Below are 20647 nucleotides of genomic sequence, written 5' to 3' on the forward strand. Positions count from 1 at the left end.
CCCGCCCGGCCGCGCCACGCCGCCGCCCGCCGTGTGGATAGAGCCACGCGGACCCCCGCGCAGGCGCTGAGGGCCGCCCGTTCCCCCCTCCGCCGGGTGGGGCCGGGCCGGCGCTGGGGAGAAAGTTGGCGGCACTCCGAGGGCCCCTCCTCTGCTCTGCGGCGGTTGGGGGTTGGGGGGGCCGGTGTCCGCGCTGGGGAGGAAGGGGAGGCGGCAGCCCTGCCCCGGGACGGGGGTCTTGCCGCACGGAGACGCTGCGTGGCCCCACCGGGACGGCGACCCGCCCCCGCCTGGCTGCGGGACCCGGCTCCGCGCCCGGCCGCAGAGCCCCGGTTTGCGTCCGCGGGGCCGGTGAGGCGCGGGTGACCTCGACAGAGCCGCGAAGCTGAGAGCGAGCCGGGCCGCTTCCCTGCGCCAGCCCTCGCACCGGCGGCTGCGGGGGACCCCGGCGCCTCGCTCCACGACGGGAGGAGCCCCAGCGAGCGCGAGGGGTTCCCCATCTCCCGGTCAGCTCCGGAGCGGAGCTGAACTTGCCCACAGGCCGACAAGGCGCAAGCAAGCGCCTGCCTAGAAGGACGAGGGGGATGAAGTCGTCCCCTTTGACCTTCACGCTCAGGACTCCATGTGAAGGAAGACTCCCTCCCCTTGCAAACCAAGCGACATCATTACAGGGCACGTGTAACACAGCTTCGAATAAGTGTATAACAGTTTTTTCTCGTTTGATAGGGATGTCAGCGTGACCTTTAGTAATTCAGTTGTGAGGTTTTTGTGGTCGCAGCCACGTTTGGGGTAAATTTCAAGGGGTTTTGAAGCACGCTTACACACATGCTTCTCTTTGCCCATAAAACTTAAGGGGCGTTGCTATCTGACTAAGTTGAGCACAGCATAAAAGTGATGTTCAACCAAGGCCTGGTGTACAGTTTGTTACAGTGGTACAGAAAACACACAATCCAACAAAATGTTAGGAGAGCAAAAAATAATTTTCCTGTTAATTACTCTTGTATTAAGACATCCTTTGAAGTTATGGTTTTCAGGTAAAAATGGAGACAAGAAAGTAATTCTTGAGGATACACTGAAAATCATGCAAAATGTGAACAGAATGCATGAGGTTATACATCTTCTTTTCCTAATAGTTTCATGCACTGCTGCTTACAGGCTTGTCAGGCTGTGGGAGCAAAGGAAACACCACTTTTTTGACCATTTCCATTCACAACCTCGCTTGATTGCACAATGTTGCTGCTTTAAAATGCTGTCAGAAGCAACTCTGACAGCTACAGAATGGAAACCGCTTGAGATGGGAACTGAAAGCGTATGGCCACAGCTTAATTTCCAGCATGGTCACAACACAGGTAACTGTACCTTCTCAAACTCCACTAGTACAGGTAGCAGCAGACATCCTGGACTAGCTGGATAAGTGCCTTTTGCATGCACGTCAAGTTCATTCTAGCATGCTTTCACCACTGGTAGCTTTTAACAGATTGCAGAAAGCACAGTTATCACCTGCATTTGCAACATACCAGGTGCAAAACACAGTGCCACAGAAGCCTATATTCAAGAACACAACCCCCCCTATTTAGGATCCAAACACAGCATTTGCTCTTGCACAGAGCATCCCTTCTCCCTCACTACTGCAGCTCTCCCCTTGCCTCCACTCTCACCATGCCTGCCATTCCAGAAGAAACTCAGCCCAAAATCCCAAAGAGGCGGCAGCAGAATGGTTACAGTTTCCAAGCATGAGAGCAGGGTTGGAAGATGGTGGAAGAGGTGGTGATGGGATAACACAGGAGGGAGGTAGTCTCTGTACCCCTTAGAGCTCTGCCAAGTCTGAGCAAATTAAATCACTTCTCAGGCATATAAAGCTGCATTACACACACAGAGTGTAAGGGTACAGTGAGTTACCTCCCACATGCCAAAGGGTGCTCAGAGACCAGGAGACAAGCAAACTTCAGTTCTAGCAAAGACCAAGAGTGACTAACAGGAGGAGGAGGATGCAAGTGAAGGCATGCTGTCCACCGTTCTTGGATTTCAGGGAGAACAGAGTTGGCTTATTATGTAAGGCCAAGTTTTTCCTCTTCTTGGGGCTATTCAACTTCTGAAGGAATCTCCGAGACACCCATGCAAGTGCTCAAGAATGAAAGCATATCTGGAAGAGACAAAAAGAAACAGCTGAAGACAGAAGTGTATGCACTACAGCTGTGAGGCACAGCAGAGTGTGAAAAATGGAACTAGAAAATAAGACATGGTGAGAGAAAAACATAAGGAGGCTGCAAAAGGAGCAAAGGAAATGATATGAAAAAAAACACAGGAAAAGGTATAGCACAATGATCATAAAGAGAAAAAAGAAAAAAACAAAACAAAACACTGAACAAAGCCCAGAAGATTTAGAAATACGCATGTCTTCAAAAAAATACTGGGCTCAGTTAAAGTGCCGTAAGTGTCCTTTCCAAACAAAGCAGATGCAACCCTCATTCTATGAAACTGTGCAGGAAATAAAAGGTCCTTTTTTTCCCCACTGGAAAAATGTTAGATTACCAGTATGCAGTCTTCATTACCCAGAGTAAATTAAAAAAAAAATAAAAAAAAAATGCAAAAAGTCAGTCAGAATAACCAGGAACAAAGAATCCAGAATTTTAAAGCTGTTTTCATAAATAAACAGGCTACAACACATGTATGGAGAGTTACTTTTGTCACTACCTGGAGTTTGTTGGGTTTTTTTAAATCGTCATTTTCTTGGGTGACTGCTACCATCAAAAACACCCATGCATTGAAAAAAACCTTTTAATTAAGTAACCATTCTTGTCTACAGCTTTTTCCCCAGGACATACTGATAAATATGGTAACTTCTTTTCAAAGTCAGCTGAAGATACATCGAGCTGTTCATTCCATGAATGCCCAGCCTTGGCAAATTGACCTGCTTCACTACTTCAAATAACCCATGAATGGACTCATCTGACATTCATGTAGAAGTATCTTCTTTACCTTCCGGGCATAGGAAAGCATTAGAGTAAACAAAAGTTCAGATTTCCTTCCCAGGAACTATTAGGTTCTATACTGCCCATAGTTTGGTCTGCATAACCCTTTCCAACAGCTGAGACTTATACAGTGCACACTGAATCAGTCTCTGCTGTTCTCAGCTTTCCTGAGGCTTTCAAATAGCGTATTTAAATTACAAACGAACTACCCACCCTCCAAAATTTCTGTCCTTAACTCTTCCAAAGACAGACCTTTATAAAGTCCTTAGATCTTAAGTCAGTTTTGTATCCACCACTTTGGTTTTAGTTTCCTACAACCCTATAGAATCCATCTAATATGCTTCAAGGTTTTTAATCTGTCAGTGATCCTTTTTACAGAAGTTTTATTTTCTCTCCAATTGCTAAATCATCAATTAAACACAACCAGCAAATTAGCTGGAATAAGAAACTCCTAATATTTGCCTTAAGCTTTTCTTAAATGACAGAGACTTGGAAGCACTATAGAATTAACTTAAGTGTATAACAGCAACATGAAGGATGAAATATGGCTGAAGATTTAATTTCATTAGTTAAAATAGTTAATTTTAATGGGAAAAATAAAAGCTTACCATGAAACAAGCTAAACAGTAACAACAGTAGCTCTTCTGGGAAAAAAATGATGAAAGAAACAAGATACTGTAGGTAAGAACAGTAAAAAAAAAAATCAGGGAATAGAAAATTTCATTTTTAAAAAAAAGCAAGAATGAGTTAGTTGGAAATGCAGAAATAGAAGATATGACCAAAAACATTAAGTAATGGGAATATAATTGCAAATATGAATTTACTAATGAAAATGACTAAGTGAAATCACTAGCTATTTAATATCCTCAGTATCTACACCTCTTCATTAAGTTTGCAATTTGAGTAGATTTTTTTTTTTTTTTTAATTTATATTCAGCATTACAGTCTGACCTGTTTTTTCTGTCTTGACTAATGATCTTTTATGGAGGTGCCTCTTTCTTCTGGACATTCAGGTCACAAATGCCAATACTTACTTATATAAAAGTCAAACTTATTGTTCCATGAGGTACAATACACTGCAGCTTTAAAACCTTATAAAACATTTAAAAATACCACAGGAAGGTACAGCAAAAGAATTAGGCACATAGTCTTAGATTGTTCTAATCTATAAGGCTTCGTTGACTCTACTGAGCTACTAATAACAAGAGAGCTAACTGAACTTGGAGCTTAGCCATGCGGGGAGGCATATTAAAGTCCCAGCAGAGCAAAGCCTACCTGGCTGTGCACCTGCAGTTCCTGCCAGTTTGGCGAACCCAAAGCTAAGTCATGAAGCCACAGAAGTGATGGGATGAGGTGGGAAGGTCAGGAAAGCACATGCACCTCACAAGCTCAGCTTTAAGTGAGGAAGAAAGATCAGAAGACTAAATGAACGGAGGGAGAAAGAAGGGAGGAATGGGCACAAGCAATAGAAAGGGGTAGCTGAAAATATACAATAACAGGGAATAGGTATGGTGAAAATGCCTCTGCAAAAGAGATTCACAGTATTAAAGGCTTAGCTATTGGGCACAAACATATTCTCAATGAAACACAGAGTTAAAAAGATTGATCTAAGACTTCACATTTTAAGAATTACATAACTGTAGTTAAGCCATACTGAATACCACTTGCTATCCAGTAAAATTCATTAAAAGAAAGCAGTTTCATCACTGAAGCTGCAGTGCCCTATAACAATACAGTGTTATGTAAAGTGACATTGCTTACTTATTTTTCTTTAATAATATTCAGCATTGCACCACTTAGTTAATGAAACAGAACACAAATCAGAATTTTACTGGAGTCATAATACAGTAATTATCCCCTCTGCAAAAAGTTACAGGAAAAAAAAAAGGAGGGTTCTGAGAGATTTTACATATCCTGTATCGCATTAACCAGGGGCAATCATCACCTTCTGGAAAACATATTAGTAACTTCTTGTGCCAAATACACCTAAAAAAGAAGATTATGTGAATATATTCCTCTTTGCACAGTGCAAGATGAACGAGCATACTGGGTTCAGCACAGGCGTTCCATCAAGTTCAGGAAAACTACAGAACTCAGTTTAGGAAGAAACAAGTTCATTGAGCAGTTCTGTGCACTGTAGACAATTATTGCCTCTTAGAACTTCAAAAACATTATAACAGCCATTATAATTTTTCTGCAACAGGTATTTTTCTCTTTTTCTTTTCAGATTCTTTTTCTCTTCTCTATTTTACAACTTGCATTTCGATATCTTTTGCACTAAAAATCTGAGTAAGACAAAATTATTAATTCCATTGATTTCCAATTGTGATGATCTAATCTAGTTACATTCCATAGCAAAAACTGTGCTGCTAAATATTTATAAAGTATTTCGAAGTGATGCAAACAGTCAGAATCAGACTTATGAATCAGATGATGGTGAATTAAGTTAAGAGATTGCTGGCAACCAGCAGTGGAGCTACCAGAGGGTCTAAATGGGGCTGCATCCCTTTCCCACCAGCCACAGTAAGGCTGAGTGAAAGCTGTAACACAAACTACACCAGTAAAATCTGAAATTCAGCTGCAGACAAATGAAAACTGGTGTTGGGGTTCACCTACCTTCTTAAACAGGGACTAGTATTCTGTTGTAGCATATAGGATGTCTTCCAACTGTGCCTTAGTATTAAACAAGCTCAGACATCAGTCAAAAGTATACTCCACTAGGTTACTTTCTAAAAAGTAAAAATATGTACTATAATTAATTGTGTTTATCAGCATTTTATAAACACATAGGTAGTTATGCCTGCTACTAGAAATTTTTATTTCTAAAAAAACCCAGAACACTCTGGGGAGTATTCCAACTTTGATGGAAAAATAAACCTGCAGCACAGTTGTTTTTTCTCTGGGGAAAAAAACCCTCAAACCAAACCCAAAAAACCCACTAGGTTGAGTTTAGAAAAAGGACATAGCAAATCAGTTTCATCAGGGCAAATCATGATTTCTTCGTCAAATGACAAGGTTGTGTCCTTGTTTCCTTTTATCCTCATAAGTATCACGTTGTAGGAAGCTATTGCTGGAGTGGTGTGTTTAATTTCCACCTCTCTGTGCTTGCATATCATCTTAGATTAAGCAGGTGCAGGTTTTTTAGCTGAACTGCTAGCCTTCCACTGGGAATTCATAATTCGATTCACCCATAACACACGCAAAGCATAAAAGCATGGAAATACATGATTTCTGAACCTGGAACTGCAATCTTGCTTCCTTATTTTACATCCATGGACGTTTCAAGCAAGCTGGTTTACTTGATCAAAAATAAAAAGTGCCTGCAAGGGATTTTTCTTTTTACTTCTTTTGCTGAATAACAACAAGATCCAGATCTCCCCCCCCTCCCCTTCCCTCCCCCTCACTGTTTTCATATTTGAATGGCTGGAGAACTATTTTAAACTTTGAATGAATGTTAAAATTAAAAATTGCTTGACTTATTTAAATATTTGGGAAAATATGTTTACATATTTCTCCCTCCCCCATTTTTTCTGTGCTGTTTTCCTAAACAGTCACAGTCACTTGCTGTACTATTGTATCGGGAGAGATGAAATGCACACTGAATTTTAAAGCACACGCTCATCATTCAAATTTGTTATTCAAGCTGAAAGCCTAGATTACGGTCAATATGAAACCCTAGGTACCTGTAGTTAGGCCAGGTAAATTTGAATTCATCCCCTCTCTCCATCCACACCTGGGAGGTACTGAAGAAAAAAAAATACAAGCCCCTAACACGATGAGCTAGAACAATGAACACAGTTTTGAAGACAGTATCTTTATTTTTTCAAACAACTACCACAATCATGGAATGGATGGGTTTGGAAGGGACGCCTGGAGGTCCTCTGGTCCAACCCCTTCCTGCCCAAGCAAAGCCACCTAGAACCAGTTGTCCAGGACCATGCCCAGACAGCTTTTGAACATGTCCAAGGAGGGAGACTCTACAACCTCTCTGGGCAGTCTGTGCCAGTGCTCAGTCACCCTCACAGTAAAAAAGAGTTTTCTGATGTGCAGAGGGAACCTCCTGTGTTTCACTTTGTGCCTGTTAACTCTGGTCCTGTCACTGGGCACCACTGAAAGGAGCTGGCTCCATCCTCTTCGCACCCTCCCTTCAGGTATTTGTAGATTTTGGTAAGATCCCACAAGCCTTCTCTTCTCCAGGCTGAGTGGTCCCAGCTCTCTCAGCTTTCCTTATAGAGCAGATGCTCCGCTCCATCATCTTTGTTGTAGCCCTTCGCTGGACTCTCCAGTATGCCCATGTCTGTCTTGTACTGGAGAGCCCAGCACTGGACACAACACTGCAGGTGTGGCCTCACCAGTGCTGAGTGGAGGGGAAGGATCACCTCCCTCAGCCTGCTGGCAATACTTTGTAGGACATAGTAAGTATTACAATAACTGTTCCAAAAAATGAAAATACTGTACTCTGATAATATTTTTATGTAAATTTTTGTATGTATTCTAAAGCATGTATTTTCCACTTTTGATAGAAGCAGAAGCCATTAAGCTATGAAGGGACTACAGCATGTCAGAAATACAGTGATAAGGATCACTACAGGATAAAACACTGCTATCATTTTCATAATTTTCAAAAACATAGATAATGTCTTATACAACCCTTGCAAGAAGCACGTTGCCATACACCTTTCTACACTGCTTCCTACATGAAATGTTCCCAAACACTATTATAAATTAGCAGCAATCACTAGAGCTCCCAGCACTATCAATCTACAGAGACACTACAAAAAAGTCACCTAACATTGTACTACCAGATGTTAGGGGAGATTTCATACATCAAGTTAAATGCACAGGTGTCACCTGGAATAATTTTTGTGAAATTTTGTATACCAGTTATACACTTGTTTCCTATAAAGTCATTAACATATACCTGTAGTGGCTGGTTTCTCCCTGTTACAGCAAGTTCAATTTTTTTCCATCAATTTTCATAGCCTAACATACAATGAAATCATTAAAAGATATATATTTATGAAACATTTTACATTTTCATGAAGGAAAGAAGCTCAAGCTTTTCCTGAAGCATTTATCACGTACTTTGTACTAGATTACTTCTTAGCAAAGCTGTTAATTAGGTGGTGTCCTTTTGAATTCCTGTAACTTCTGGTTAACTCTTTTCCAAAAACTCTTACCCAGTACACAGAATCGTCTAGGTTGGAAAAGACCTTGAAGATCATCCAGTCCAACCATTAACCTAATACTGACAGTTCCCAACTACACCAGATCCCTCAGCTCTATGTCGACCTGACTCTCGAACACCTCCAGGGATGGGGACTCCACCACCTCCCCGGGCAGCACATTCCAACACCCAACAACCCGTTCTGTAAAGAAATGCTTCCTAATATCCAGTCTAAACCTTCCCTGGTGCAACTTGAGGCCATTCCCTCTTGTCCTATCACTTGTTACTTGGTTAAAGAGACTCATCCCCAGCTCTCTGCAACCTCCTTTCAGGGAGCTGTAGAGGGCGATGAGGTCTCCCCTCAGCCTCCTCTTCTCCAGACTAAACACCCCCAGTTCCCTCAGCCACTCCTCCTACGACCTGTGCTCCAGACCTTTCACCAGCTTCATTGCCCTTCTCTGGACACGCTCGAGTCATTCAATGTCCTTTTTGTAGTGAGGGGCCCAAAACTGAACACAGGAATCGAGGTGCGGCCTCCCCAGTGCCGAGTACAGGGGTAAGATCCCTTCCCTGTCCCTGCTGGCCACGCTATTGCTGACACAAGCCAGGATGCCATTGGCCTTCTTGGCCATCTGGGCACACTGCTAGCTCCTGTTCAGCCAGCTGTCAATCAGCACCCCCATTTTAGCATTACCACCAACTGCATTGGCCTGTGGAGGACAGAAGGGAAGTTATAAGTCTCCCCACAACATGCCTTAACTTACATGCTGTAATCAATTGTATAAAGACTTGTGTACATTTCATACTGGGACTCCCTTACTATCACTATGCAATATGAGGTACACAACTTGCCTGTCTGCCATGTCAATGATTTCCTCTTGCAGCTTCTACTTAGAATCTGATAACATTTTAATACTTGATCTTAGGGTCTCTAGGAACATAAATATATGACAACAGCAGTTCTCATTTTTTTCATGCCACACATGTCTTTTTCTTTATATGAACTCTTCTAGCAACTCTGTGTTTGCCAAAACCTCTGTGAATGTAGATGCAGGGGAAGGACAGAAATTTCAAAACCCTTTAACACAATCCTGTGAGCAACAGTTGAAGAAACTCAAATTCTGCCCATGGGAAAAGCATTCCGAGTAAGACAGGATGGAGAATGTTTCACTAACCTATGTAGGTCTGTATTCAGCATCTTGCAAATGCTATGGCTTTTTGAAAAAAAAAAAAAAACAAAAAACAAAAAAACCAACAAAACCCCAAGCCAAGAAGTTCTGTCTGGAGGAACTGCCAAAGTTTAGTACCTATTTCTTTACATTAGTGAGGAAAAAAAGGCACACACAGGGTTTCTCTCAAATGGAATTCAAAACTTTTTTTCAGTTTCACTGTCATCTAAGTTTCTATCAGATCTTCCTGGTGAACTGCAGAGTTTCCACATGGTCTGGTATGCAAGACTGGCTTCCAGTGCTGCAGCTCTTTCCTTTTCTTGCAAGATCTAGTGAATAAATATTTTTAGTGATTCAAGGATTACTTTCCCCTCTCTGGAGTTTAATAATAATAAAAAAAATCTAATGTAATAATAGTTTTTAAAAAAAATCACTAACATTTGTTCATTTAAAAGGGAAGTGGAAGGTGGCCAGAAGTTTCATCTGGGGAGCTGAGGAGCTCATTACTGATGAGCTGATTATGACCATCTCCACCTGTGCCATGACTTTGTCAACTACCCGTATCCCTGGAGGCCCAACTGCCAATACACCTCTGCCAATTCTGCAGACAAGGTTCCATCAACATTTTCTCAAATTAAAATGAGAATGTCAGTGTCTTACACTGTTTACAGTGCAAAAAAAGTACATTCAGAAAGTTGTTTTTCTTTTAATGTTTACAATACTATCATTAATAAACCAATTGTCAGATTTTGTAAATACTCAGCTTTTCAGGGGCTTATTGCTTGATCTAGCCAACATCTATCTGCATGTTCCAGGACTCTTTCCCAGATAACTCAAAACCACCTTTGAAGTATTATGATAGCTGATGAGCACAGTGGTCTGTGTTTTTGGTCTGAGTTCATTAGAGATTAAAGAAATCCACAGGACAGGGGAAAAGCAGATGGTGGCTAGGACTTCCCTGCTTTCTGGCTCTTGGGATTCAAGCGGAGAACATAAACCGTAATCTAATTAACTACACCCTCAAGGCAAAAACTAGGGAATAAAAGGCAACTACAGGCAGGTCCCAGCAGGACAGGGAACCAAGGAGGCATGATGGGCACATCACAGTATAGAACAGTAGAAGACTGCAAAGTAAAAACACTCCTGCTTGCATCAGTAACTCACTCTGCTACTCTGCATTCACCTTGTGAAAAATAAAACCAATCAAACGTGCAATAATTAAGAAAGGATGAAAGAAGGAATTAGGACTTGTCCTTACCTTTTGTCCATAACCTCCAAGTTAACTCAGATCCCAGAACAAACATGGAACTAGGAGAGAGATAATGGTAACAGCAAGAATGGCTATTACCTGACAAATTATCTAAAAGGCAACTTTCCCCACAAAGTTTCTTAAATAGAGACAATGCAAAGTGTTTACTTACTTGCCAGTTCTAGCAGCTATGTTAAAGTCATCAGTAGCATTAAGAAGTGTAAGAAAAATGGCAAAAAAATCAAATTGGTAAAACTAGCATTTATGTATAAACATGGTAATAATACTTATATAATAAAACTATTTACTTGGAAACAAAGATTTGTCAATACAGGAGTGATATTTACTATTCAACTTTCTCTTTGGATTTTTGATTTCATTGGTGGACAAAGACAGAGAGAAATTCATAAAATACACAGACCATACATAAAACTAGTGTATGATTTTAAAGGATCTTTATGTCCTTCAGTACTGTGCCTCAAAACAAATGTGGTCTTTGATTTCACCCTCACCAAGGCACATATGCTCATGGGGCTAGGAGAGTTTTAATCCATTCTACAGAAAAATTGTTCTAATTTACACATAAGCAAAGTATGGAAGCTATTACATCATGCAGGTATACTATCCTCCTCCCTCCTATTCTCCCACTAAATTTGGAAGACACTTATTTTCAAAGATAATTAATCCAAAGCCTTCTGAGCAGTAAAGGTGGACACGGCCCCTGTCTGTACTGGAGAGACTAATCCACTGCAGCAGCTTTCAGCTGCCTTAGCAATACTTATGTCAGAACAGAAAAGTTGTCAGCACATGGATCCAGATGCTGGAGCTCAGTTATCTCGATTGCTACAGTGATCTCTGGCACACACAGGGAGCAGGCAGCCAGGACACACAGCAAGTCTTTTTGGAGGCAAGGAGAGTCTAGTATAAACGTGGTCTTAGAGACAAAAAGTGGGCTTTGGCAATTTTGTTCACTAATGAAGAGGTACCCCATCAGCTCATGCACCACAAGAGCTTTCAGAAACCACTAGAGACAAAATCAACAATGAAATTACTCTGGTAAATTAAAGTGATAAACATCTGATTGACTGAGCACAAGGAATGGACAACACCAGCTGCAGTCAGGTGTGACCATTCCTTTAGCCAGGGGACTTTCTCAACCCTGCCTCTACCTGTCTTCATTTAGTAATACTACTACTCTTGGTCATTGCCTCCATGTCTAACCAGCCTATTCAAAAGCTTCCCTGCAATTGGAATGGGAGCCAGAATATAATAATCTAGATTGCTCTCTTGCTACTGTTTTCAGCAGCACAGCTACAATACCAACAGGGAGAGCTTCTAGTGTGAACAGACCATACACAGAAGGGTTTACCATATTTGTTCCAGTCCTGCTTGAGTCAATTACAAAAACATGTGATCAAGAGCAAGGTATGAATCAAAATTCTCCATTACAAAAAAGTCCAGTAATGGCCTAGTTGCTGTTTGTGTTCTTTCAAATACAGTTAATATGTACGTTTTAAGTAACTACACAGAAAAGTTTCTATAAAAAGCAACAGATGAACAAAAAAAAGAAATCACAAAGAAACACAAGATGTATTTAAGATTTTTTTTTTCTTTATGAACAGGCTACCATTTCTTACATCAAATATTAAGCCTTTGTAGAGCTTTTACATCTACTTATGTATTTTTGCCATAGTTTATTTTCCAAAACCAAGTATGCTTCAGTGACTTACCTTGAACCTTCCTTCTGATCCTGTTGATACTTGGTTCAGAATTCAATATACAATGTCAGAGACATGCACTGAGTATGCAAAAACTTTTAGTACATAAAATTGATTCTTCATACAGTCCATATACATAGCACTTACATATAAATACTTAGATACTTACAGACTATATCTATATATGTATTGAGTCTTACCTTCTAAGACCAGTAGGCACCAGATGGATCTGTCTGGTTCAGGACTCCTACTGCTATTAAAGCCCACAGTCAAGGCAGATGTACCAAAAGACCTACAGCTGATGCTTTACATGCAGCACTGTGGGAAAGCTGACAGTTTCAGTATCACAGAAAATTGAGAAATTTGCTAGCCCAACACACAAGCAAATCACAAGACTGAAAAGGCTGAATACAACTCTTCATCATAAAATTCTTCACTTCTAATATATCAACATCTTATTTTTGATCTTTAGAAGTTAGTTTGCGGTCAGTGTTCTAGTTATACTACTCCATTCAAATCACACACAAGTAACTGAGGCAAAACAGGCTTCACTACAAAGAAACTACTCCCTGTTAAAACCACACAGGCTACAGGAATTAAGGCTTAATCAGATTATCCCATAACATGATCTCAGGCACAGTTGTGAACTGATTTGAAGGAATATCTCAGATGGTTACAATCAATCAGCCTGCTCACAGGTGTTCTGCTAGTCTTTATGTGCAGATAATCTGTATCTGTGAGTTTTACATTCAATTTGGCCTTTCACTTTGATCTCTTCTGTGAGGGATCTTGTTTTCTTTTTAAGTTTATATTTTTATCTCAGCTCTTTTATACAGTAATAACATTTGGGCTCTCTGCATTATTATTTCCAAATTATACAATAAGGTTCTTCACAGATGTATACATTGAAGTGCTAAGGCTTGGACAACAGTCCCAAGCCAGAGTTGACCTATAGATGAATCCTGTGTATTTCATAACTGGTAACCATTATTCTAACAGGTGTTATACTAAATCACAATAAACCACCTATCCTGATGTAAAAGGTGAAAGTGTTGAAGACTGAGCAACAGGCTCTGAACTGAAACTGTTAACCTGGAAGGTAATCCTTAATGAAATATGCATGGAGGATGTAGCTACCTTGAATGTGTCTTTCCCTTCCTTTGTATGTGAATAGAATAACAGAATCATGGAGGCACATGTCTGTCCCCACACCTGATGTGAGACCTTGTGCATAATCCCATCAGATAAGCAGGGAAACTCTTCTAGCTTCTTCCTTGAGCCCTGGCCAGGCTCTGGGGGGAACCTAATATGAGACTGAAACCAGGTATTTCCGCTTAAAACAAAGGTGCCAGCTCTTCTGGCTCGCCCATTCTTAGTATATAAGGCTGGGCCCGCTCACAGCAAAGCCTCACCTACAGGTGGATGCACCGTGCAGGATTTCCCACTTGCTGGGACAGGTTCTGCAAACCCTTGCTGTAACCAGGGCTGCCTAGCCACTGTGGATCTGGATGATGGTAACATATGCAAGTGGTGATGTATCTTTCTTAATCTCCATTCTCTTTCTCAGGATAGTAAATATCTGATTCATTACATGGTATTTTCTTATTTGTTTAAGTGTGCTGTTCTGTCTTTTCTTATTGTATGTTTTCTGTATTATCCTGTAAAATATGCCTGCCCTTCTCACTCTGGTGTCTGAGTTTAATTGATATCCCTAATCCACAAAACAATATATATATGAGGAACAGTTATGTTTGCTGGTGCTCCTTAAAATAAAACAGCTCATAATGGTGATTATTTTCTTGTAGAAAAGTTATTTTTCTCAAGTGATATTAACTTTTTTTAAGAAGTTGTGCAAAGGAAACTTAACTTGACTTCCTTTTTTTTTTTTTTTTCACAGATAAACCAGTTGTTTCTGTTATTGTTTTCAATACTCAGGATCATCTGATGCTGTTAAGCAGAAACCTAAAAGCGTCAAACTGCTTACCTGCTAAAGTTGCAAATCAGTATGGAGTGTATTCTACAGTAAGCGGACCCTCAAGAGTCAGTTTATGGTGCTGTTAGTCACTATATTGGCACCAGTAGCCAGGTCTGCATAATCACAATGATAAAGGCATCAGAAAGATTCTTTCATTAACTAGCAACAAATTATTATTCAAGAAGGAGCAAACTGTTGCAACTTTTTTCAAGTCAGAAACTGCTGAAAAAGCAATGTAGGTGAAGATATGATCAAATTCAAAACAGCACATAGAAGTAACTTTATTCTGAGGAACAGCAACTTTTAAGTAAATTTCAGGCCGTTATGGTGTTTAAGTTTACAGAAAGTTAATTTACAAATTAAATATGGATTTAGCCCCTCCAAAAACACATATGAAAAGTACACTGCTCCCTACTGTACAACACATTATAGTTTTGGTATTGTACCACTCCCTCCACCCCACAGTACCAGGAAATCGGGGTTACAGCACTGTAATAGTGTGTAAGAAGAGAGGGTTGCTGAAGTACATCCTTACTCCTCTTCATTACAAGCTACTGTAGAAAATCCAAGGCACAGTTTCACATTATACCTTTCCTGACAGTAAAGCCAGTTGAGTAGGTTCCTGATTTCCTAGTCAATTATTCACTTGCTCCCTGGTGTAGTTCTTCATTCTCCCATTCTTCTATGAATTCATCTGCTTGTGAAGCCAGTGAAAACACTCAGCTTCAGAAAGTAAAAGATAATTTTCTTTTTTAAGTTGGATCATTTTGGTGAGCCATTTACTACAAAAAGATGAAAATTTCTATCACTTGGAATCCCCTTCTTGCAGAGCAGCTCCATGTTCAGCATCAATCTAAGAGCACAGTGCTATCAAAAGAGGGGATTCTCCTGTCCCTCACCGCACCTTCTCATCTCTTCTTGTTAGGATGAGCTGTTCTGCAGCTGTTAAGTCAGATCAGTGTATGAACCCAACTGAAAACTAAATTCTGTTTGACCAGCTGAGTTTTGTTTTCATCCCTTCTGAAAGCATGCAAAGAGGATAGTTTCACATCCTGATAGCATGACCTAAATGGAGACTGACACAAAAAGCTGCAGTTCTGTTCTTCCCGACTACTTCCAGAGACATTTCTGCAGTTTCCCCTGAACTGGATTTAGCAATCGCACAACTTTGTGGCAACTCACCAAAACAAGAATTCACTTTGCATCAGATCAGTATGTTTAGGACTGTTTTCTTCAGTAGTAGCTTGCGTGCACAGTTGGTTAGGTATAACAACAAATTGCACCCTCAGTGGGTGATAATAGTTTGACCACCAAAAATGGATGGTTCCATCTCCTCCACCAACTTCTTCCTTCACTCCTCTCTTCTCTCACAGAGTTATGGGGTTCATACAGTTGCATACTGAATCCATTCAACGAGCATATGAAGCAGGTTTTTTCTGTGAGTTTAGTGAGTTGAGTCAACTCACAAGGGGTCAAAAAATCATTAGAAAGTGCACCAGGGAGGAGATGAAAGTACCTAGGGTAGAGCAAGAGGAAAAAGTGGCACCATCCAGGAGCACACACTCTTAGGAGATCAGTGCTACTGTGACTCTTCTGTGAACTGCTCCCCCTTCCTCTGAGCCTCTGTTGGCTCTCACAGAACCGTCTAGGTTGGAAAAAACCTTGAAGATCATTCAGTCCAACCATTAACCTAACACTGACAGTTCCCAACTACACCAGATCCCTCAGCACTATGTCAACTCAACTCTACCTCCAGGGATGGGGACTCCACCACCTCCCTGGGCAGCTCATTCCAATGCCTAACAACGCCTCTTGCCTGTCCTTAGTCAAACATTGCAAGAAACTTTCTTCCAGGCTTATCTCTCTGCTGACCAGGTTTCCAGCCTGGCTTACCATGCTTCAAGCACAAAAGCAACAATGGAACAGCCAGGAGCAAGACCATTGTCTTGCAGTGGCAACTACCCATGACCACACAGTTCAGTGGGCACATAAAGCTGTACATTGAGATAAGATGCATGCTCTAGGCAGTTTTGCTAACCAGTTTGCTGAGTTTCTATGCAGCTTTACCTTCATTCAATCCTTATGTGAAGAAAAAAGTTCCTTGGGGAGGCTCAAATTTCAGAAGTGTTAGTTCATCTATGGAACAAGGGTGCCATAATGTCTCATGATGTCTCATAAATCAGACAGACATGTCAAGAGGTAGTTTTGAGGGGAGAAGAGGAGGTCTGCAGCACAGATTCAAGCCCAAAGTTGTCTTCCAACTCTCCAAGAATATTTCTAATATCTTTCTAGTTTATTTTGATTAATTTGACCTCTAGGTTTGCTTTTCTCCTCCCTTCCAGGCTGCTTATTGCTGTTGCAACTAGTATAGAACAGCTTCTGCTATCCAAGGGGCTTGTCCCTGATGATGAGATGCTAACAGACCCACATAAGATGGTTTAAAAAACAAACAAACAAACAAAAAGGGACCAGTAAGTTTTAAAAATCAAAATAATTCCCACTGGCCCCATAAGAATCCTTCAGCTATATTCAATCAGTTATGTAGGAAACCAAGTCTTCATATCCTAACACCAGTCTCCCAAACCACAGTGTCCACCTTCACAATGTTTTTCATAAACCCAGTCTTTAAAGGTCTTTTACGTACTTGAAGTGCTAAGGCTTGGACAACAGGCCCAAGCCAGAGTTGACCTATAGATGAATCCTGTATATTTTATAACTGAAACCATTGTGCTAGTAGGTATTGTACTAAGTTATAACAACCCATTTATGCTGATGTAAAAGTGCTAAAGCACTGAAATACTGAAGCCTGAACAACAGGCCCCAAGCCGAAGCTGCTAACTTGGTGTGTAATCTTTAACAAAGTATGTAAGCTCACTAGTGAAAGATGCGGCCTAGAATATAATCAGTAGTGAGGACAAAATGCTGAGAGAATGTATCCAACTCCCCTTGTTTAGCCTTGTTCAAGGCTGAGAACTCATGTAATTGGCCTTGTTAGAAACTCCCTTGGTCTCCCCCCCTCAAGCCCTGGCCAGGCTTTGGGTGGAATCCAACAGAATGAAACCAGAAATTATCTGCCTAAAACAAAGGTGCCAGCTATTCTGGCTTACTGATCTCTGGTATATAAGGCTGAACCCACTCACAGTGACATTGGAAGCCTCAGCTATGGGTGGAGGCACCGCGTAGGATTTCCCCCTTGCCGGGACAGGCTCTGCAAACCCTCGCTGTAACCGGGGCTGCCCAGTGACTGCGGATCTGGGTGATGGTAACGTGTGCAAGTGGTGATGGATCTTTCTTAATCACTATTCTCTCTCTCACGTAGTAATGATTTGATGCATTACTCTGTATTTTCCTGTTTGTTGATTTAGATTCACTATTCTGTCTTTTCTTACTGCATGTTTTCTGTATTACACTGTTACATTATTTAGTTATCGCCAGTAAAATATGTAGGAGAGACATTGGCCTGTCAGTGCAGCCCCTGAGAAGCAAAAGGGCTTTGATGAGAAACAGGCCTTTGATGAAAAACAGGCCTTGGAAGAAAGATAAGAAACTGCTGAGTTGTGCCAAGGTGGCAGGGAAAACCAACGGACAGCTACAACACTAAACTGTGAAAAGTTACCACTGTGTGAACAGCACGTGAACAAGAAGTTGATTGGTCTGCATAGGGCGTGTTAGAGTGGTCTTATGCTGATAGGAGAAAAGGTTGATAGCTATCTAACTGCTGATTTGCTAATTATGAAGTAAGAGCTTTAACAAGAGCGTTAAGTATGTATTATTGTACGAATAAACGGCCCCTGCCCTGAGGGGAAAAAAAAAAAAGAGAACACTCTGACTCATTATTTCGGCCACTACAACAATACGCCTACCCTTTTCACTCTGGTGTCTGAATTTAATTGGTATCCTTAATCAGCCAAACAGTACTGCATACCTGCAACAGAATGTATTGTGGAGCAATAATGCTATGAACAATACCTGCAAAAGCCGAACAGACATCATCAACCAGTGAATACATTTCCTTCAGTTCCTTCCTCTTGCAGCTTAGTGACAGATTTTTTTGTGTACCCAACACAGCTGTATCCATCCCTCAGAATCCAGCCTGTTAGATGAGAATAAATAAATAGTTCTTATCTCCAATATTAACTTTATTTATGTTATGCAGAGGAGATGCTATATCTAATACCAAGTCTTTTCACAAGGACACGGACAAACAGCTATGTGGAGGCTGTGCCATCGTCCCCAAACTATAAATAATAATGTCTGTTACAAAGGAAAATGATAAGGTGTGGTAAGTATCACAGCAAAAAGTTTCAAAGTTGCAAAAGTTGTAGTTTACAAATACAGTACAGAGGCAGCCCCTGAAAAAAAGGCTTACAGCCAAAGTAGAAAAGAAAGGAAGTAATGTGGTTGCAGACACAAGAGCCCAGGGACATAGCAAGACAACACAGATCAATGTGATAAGCGGTATTCTTGGTATACTCACTGTTTATAGGTGCAATCATAGCTAAGTTAATCTAAAAACTAACTCTTGACAAAGAAGGGTAATGTTGCTCCACTCTATGCCCCAGTAATTGTCTTCCCTTGCTTTGACATTGCAACTCATCTGCTCCCAGTTTGTGAAACTCAACAGGCAGAAAATTGCTTTCATAGAAAAACAAATCAGTTTTTGCTAATTTAGCTTCCTTAAACATCTCACTACAAGATCAGATGAGTAAAAGTGATGGCACAGGAGATCAAGTGGGTCACTTGGCCACAGGTGAGTGTAGAGGGGGCTGAAGGAAAACATGACTTTTGATAACAGTGAGCTGTAAGGTTTACTCAGCTGTAAAATAATGCCAGACTGCAACTTAAATACTGTCACTGGTTTTGTAGGTATTTCAGTGGGGAAGAGTTTTGGAAGTAGACAATAATGTACTATGGACATTTATGAGAAGCTCCTTTCATATTCACGGGTAGAAAGAAAGATGAAGACTGCTGTTTGTCTAAAAAAGAGTAACGGAAAGGTTGTTAGGGTCAGCATCTCAAGGACAGATAAGAACACTGTTTTTTTCTTGGTTGGTTTGAAACTCAGTATTTCCCCGCATAAAACCTTTTTCTTAGAAGACACAAATCAATGAATGCTGAAAGGAAAGAAAAACTGACCAGCACTGTGTCTGACAATGGGCTGAAGAAAATAAATGAACAGTATGATCAATGATAAATAAACTGGGATTTTGAGCTGAAACTCTCAAGCATGACTGAAATAGCACATGACCATCTCCTCTATTGTTTTCTCAGTCTTCCTCAAAGATGGTATCCTACCAACACTAACGGATTGATGCAAAAGAGGGCTTACAGGAACACACAAGTAGTGGTCTCCTTGCAGAGATTTATCTTCTTATCCAACACTCAAGAAAGAAAACCTCTTTTAGTACACTATATACAAAACTCATCCATTTTTTACATGACTTGCTTGTAATATTCTCCTTATCTCCTTACCTAAGACCAAAGCTTTCTACATCACAACCAACATAAAACTTTTCAGTTTCTCTGACTATTTAGTATAGAGGGCACACAAGGTAAAAGATTACATACATGAATGTAGAAAACTGTTTATTATTTCAAAAGACATAAGCTGGTATCTTTGGGCATTTAGGAAGAATAACAGACTATGGTTTCACACTTATACAGTAAGATGTTTGCTCTTTAAAAAAGTCCAAACCAACAGGTACATACAATCTAGCCATCAATTCTACTTGTTTTAGAACTTTAGTTTTAAAAGGCCAGCAAAAGTTTTCATAGGCAATTTCTTGTTACATTTTCAATCCATGACAAGTTTTATCCCCTGTTCTGCCCCTACTATTTATTACTCTGCTTACAAATTAGAGCTGAACCAATAAATATCTGTAAACACAGGAGGTTTCATCTGCTTCTCTTCACCAGATTTGACCACTATCTCTTCCACTTGGCCCTCCTCATCATAATTTCTGATGAATGTCAGGTTTTTTGTTTCCTATCCCCAGAGAGCAAAGTTACCTCTCTTCTTGATTCATGAATTATAATTTCTTGTCCGTGCCAGTGTCTACTCAACTTTTCAAGCTGATGCTGACCAACAGTATGATGATGTCTGGGAGAGACAAACATCAACCAAAAATAAAATCGATACTTAATGTTTTGAATAAATACATAAATAGTGAATCCTGCAAAACCAGAACTATTCCAAACTGAATTATTCCCAATAGCTAAATCAGCAGGGTGAAATGATGCATCATGTATGCCAGAATCAAAGTCCACCTGGAATCAGTAAGAAAGAATATAACATTTTTAAAATGGCATAATCAATTTATTTGAGCAACAGGACCTTATTCCTGTAAAAAGATATATACACCAAGAGGTAGACTGTGAACATATTTCGGAAGTTATG

The 20647-nt window shown here is 40.5% G+C and overlaps 1 long non-coding RNA gene across 1 annotated transcript in view; it reads right to left on the reverse strand.

Moving 5' to 3' along the window:
* Positions 1-1143: 1143 nt before the first annotated feature.
* LOC141957487 (uncharacterized) overlaps positions 1144-20647 on the reverse strand; it is a 28238-nt gene continuing 8734 nt past the window's right edge. Inside the window, exon 3 of the long non-coding RNA XR_012633116.1 lies at positions 1144-2143. This is a non-coding gene — a long non-coding RNA (uncharacterized LOC141957487). The remainder of the gene's footprint in view (positions 2144-20647) is intronic.

Source organism: Athene noctua, chromosome 2 (assembly GCF_965140245.1).
Source record: "Athene noctua chromosome 2, bAthNoc1.hap1.1, whole genome shotgun sequence".
Lineage (NCBI taxonomy): Eukaryota > Metazoa > Chordata > Aves > Strigiformes > Strigidae > Athene > Athene noctua.